Source organism: Parasteatoda tepidariorum, chromosome 8 (genome assembly GCF_043381705.1).
Source record: "Parasteatoda tepidariorum isolate YZ-2023 chromosome 8, CAS_Ptep_4.0, whole genome shotgun sequence".
Lineage (NCBI taxonomy): Eukaryota > Metazoa > Arthropoda > Arachnida > Araneae > Theridiidae > Parasteatoda > Parasteatoda tepidariorum.
Window position 1 is genome coordinate 8,304,588 of NC_092211.1, and position 4,136 is coordinate 8,308,723.

The following is a 4,136-nucleotide window of genomic DNA, read 5'->3' on the forward strand; positions in this document are numbered from 1 at the left end:
TTTAAAGTGCTGTTTAAAACTGCTGCATATCACATGAAAGCATTAAATATATCATTTGTACAATTTTAAAGTAAAATAAAAGGGAATTCTGATCCTTAGAAACAGATATTAAATAGTCTGATGATCGAATGATGGGCAAAAAAAAAAAACTTTTTTACCTTTTAAACTAAAAAATTGTTTATTTATAAATAATTTATTAATACTCAAATTGCTTGAAAGATGATATGTTCCCTACTAATGACAACGAAGTTTTTTTGTTTTATTCAGTCATTCATTTATATTTATTATGTCCGACAATGTAAAAAGAAAAAAAATGCATTTTGGGCTTCTGAGGGCCCCAGCTTCGAATAAAACTTTAAAAAAAGAGGGGGGAAAGTAGGATCTGGGGGCCCTTGTCATCTCGAGGCCCCAAGCTACAGCTTATTTAGCTTATACGTAAATCCGGCCTTGATTGTTATAGATGGAGGGTGGTCATAATGTAATGGCTCGTCGGTGCATACGTACATTAAATTTTCCTTATAATTTTTTGCTTTTGGAATATTTTTAAGACTAAAAAGCAGGAAAACAATTTTATAAAGAAAAAAAAAAAATGATTAAAAAAATATTTTAATTTGTTTACCTCATATATAAAAATAAGTGTTGCGAGCATTTGTTGATGAAAAACATGTTATTTATACATAAAATTCTTATAGTAAATACAGGAGTTTCATTACTAAAGTTTTAAATAAAATTTTTTTTTAAAAAATCGATTTCTTCAAACAACAGAAGTTAAGTAAATTAATAAAAAATACTGAAATACAAATATATTATTTTCAAAGAATCCTCAAATTTTCAAGAAAGGACATCAGACTATAAAAATTTTATGCTTAATAAAATAATTAATGAAATTAATAAATAAAAACTTCTCTAAAAACATTCAGTCATCCAGAGAGAGCGGTGCAGCTTTACTGCGCGTGCGTCAAAAGATCTTCCTCGCTTTGGGAGGAGGCTTAACGTTCATGATACAAAACATTTAGGTAACGATTTAAGTAATAATAATGAAATGAAGTATAGAATAAATGATATGAAAAAACCTTCAAAAACTTTTTTTAGCGAATTATAATTTTATTTCAAGATTTTTTTGATTCGAAGAAAAATGTTTTACAGCGCTACCTATTGGAGAATGAAACAGTCTTTTGTGAAACATGAGTAAACAGCAAAGCGGCAATATATATAATCTTCATGCAAATGTTTGTCGTTTCAGGGGTGTGTGAAATGTTAAAGAATTTCACGTAACTATTAATTATAACTCCATAATTACGAAATTCCAATGCTATTTATTAAAAATAATTTAATTATATTGTTTGTGCTACGTTACTATGGTTATGGGAGATTGATTAGAAACTATACTCTAATCTCAACATGTCTTTTTATTTAAAATAATTTTAGAATCGGAAAAGGTAAGTTTTTTTTTTTTTCATTATTATTATTTATATTTGGTGCTAAGGTATGCCATGGGCGAAATCGCATTTTAGCTTTTCCAAATCGCAGAAAAATATTTTTTTATTCTTCAGAAAAACTTTTTATTAAAGTATAAATGAGTGAAGAAATAATTCTACTTTGAATATAAACTTTCAATGTTTTATCAACAACAGGTGTGTATGATTCGTATACATAGTATTGCTGCATAGTAAACAAAGATCGTCAAATCAATTTAAAAATAACTTTATTTTGTATTATCGTATAATGTTACATAGCGTGACAGATAATAATTCGTAATTCAATTATTTGTATTTTTAAATAAGCAAAAATTTACCAAATAATATAAGTGTAAGTTTGCGAGTTGGAGTAATAGGTAATAGAATTGAATGAGTATTTTACCCAATCTTAAAATATTCGGAGTGATAAATATTATTTTACACCACATCACACTTATGAATTATTTGTTTTAGAATAAGAGTCAATAGCTACTTTATATATATATTTTTATTTAGTATAATCAAGTGACAGTTTGGTATTTTAGGTGTAAATAAAGACTGAATTTAAGTATGAATTTACTATTGTACAAAGAATTTAGTTTATTTGCCCTGGTTTTTAGTTACAAGTTAGTTATCTTTTAAATAAATTTAATTAGCTTTTTATTAAAAAAAATTTAATATTAAAAGTGTCAAAATAAATTTTCTGTTTTCAAGCACTAGTTGGGGATATTTCTGCATTGTGATTTGTCGCACCAACTACAATCGCCAAGGGGTCAAATAGATTTTAAGCATGCAAATGTTTTTTAAAAAGAACATGTAGATGTTTGCTTGCGGGTGACTACGAGTTATACCTTTCGAGTTGGCTACTTTCTGTGATTTTTTCTTTTTAGTTTCTTGCTTGCCACTGCCCAAAAGTTTTCAAGACTTGGCAATTATTCTGCCGCAGGTCACGATACAAAAATCTTCCCCACTAGTTTAATAATACGCAGCGGCTGAGTTCCCTGTCATAGATTCAGGGTTCTATCCTTAGACAGGGGTAAGGTTGATTCCAGCCTCCATCCCTTTAGAGGGAAGAAACAATTTAGTTACTATTTTTTTTAATTGTAGCAAATACCACTTTTAAAATAATGCATTAAGTATATAATTTTATACCTCAGTGGCACAGCAAGACCATTTAACTGTATTTGCTTTTAAATCCTAACTGAAGTGAAAAATAAAATTTTTTTGAATGAAAAAAATATTTATATGCATATTAGTCCCTTAAAGATTAATTAATGTAATTTCAGAAAAGTTCGTTAGTTTTTCTTTTTATTTTTGGTATTATTACCGAAGTTACTATTTTACTTAATCTCTGTTTTCTTGTTCTAAAGAAGTGTTTTTAAATTCTATAATTTATTGGAAATAATTTTTGGAAAATGAATGATACTAAATATCAAAATGTTCCCTCCTTAACAATTTTTTATACTTTTCATTAAATTTTTGATATGATAAATTAAATTTTTTACCAAAACATTAAATTTTAAAAACTACATTAAATTTGAACCAAAGGAAATGTTTTGCGAAAACAATAGTAGAAAGTTTATTTTTAGAAGAGGGAAATAATAAAGAACATTAGAGATTGAAACGACAGTGGCAATGAATTTATCCCACGAAATCAAGAATAAATTGTGAGTTTTTACAAAGTCACGTTTTTACTCTTTCTGTTGGGGAAGTAGTAAACTTGCTTGGAATCTTTTCTCTAGTTTTTGAGGGTGATTCATTCAGTGTTATATCAAACAATAAACATTCATGATAAAATAAAATTTTCATTTGTAATTTTGTTATACTAGAATTGAAAAATTTATAAAATGAAGACAGGTTTTATGTTGCACTAGTGATACTGTTCAAGTACTGTTTTTAAGAAAATCTTTACAGGTAGGATGACCTGGGGTAATTCCTGATCAAAAACAAAGATCTATTTTGTAAGAAAACTATTCAGAATAGAATTATAATATTTACTGGAGGTTTGAGGCTATATGAGATGATGTTTTGTTTGAAAATCCAATTAGAATTTAAAATATTTAAAATTTTTAGTGATCAGGAATTACCCTTTCTCTTGATCCTTTCTGGGGTAATTCCTGATCACTTCTGGGGTAATTACTGATCATCAGTTTTAATCACAAATGGGCTGTTTAAAAATATTTATACAGTGGTAATTAACAAATAAGACATCAAGATCAAACAAATAAACCAAAAATATATGTTTCAGCAGCTAATAAAACAATTTATTTAAAAAGCAAAAATAAAGGTTAACACTTTAAATTTTCCAAAAATCTTTGTATTGTGCCATACATTTTAGGCAAGCAGCCAACTCATTCTCATGTTCTGCTGGAATATAAGAAAGAGTTTCCACATGGGTTACTTTTGCTGGATTTTGTAACTTCATTAAGGGAGAGTGTAAAGTTAAGTAAGGTATGTCAACAGCTCTGGCAGCAGCTCTCACATTGAAATTTTCATTTTCAATCATTAAAAGGAATTTAGTAATTAAGAAATTTTAATTACTAGAACTAATTTTGCTTTCTAGAAGCTTAGTATCCTTTTTAGGCTTATAATTTCTCACCATATTTATATTAGGCTAATTTATAAACTTAAAAATTATTCTAACAATGTACACACATAAAATTAAGATAGAAGCAAGGT

The 4,136-nt window shown here is 27.4% G+C and overlaps 1 protein-coding gene across 1 annotated transcript in view; it reads left to right on the top strand.

The window, feature by feature from the left end:
- The first annotated feature begins 1,177 nt into the window (after positions 1-1,177).
- LOC107451326 (serine/threonine-protein kinase PAK mbt) overlaps positions 1,178-4,136 on the top strand; it is a 52,357-nt gene continuing 49,398 nt past the window's right edge. The window contains exon 1 of the mRNA XM_071184176.1: positions 1,178-1,439. The gene's annotated coding sequence lies outside the window, so the exon portion shown is untranslated. The remainder of the gene's footprint in view (positions 1,440-4,136) is intronic.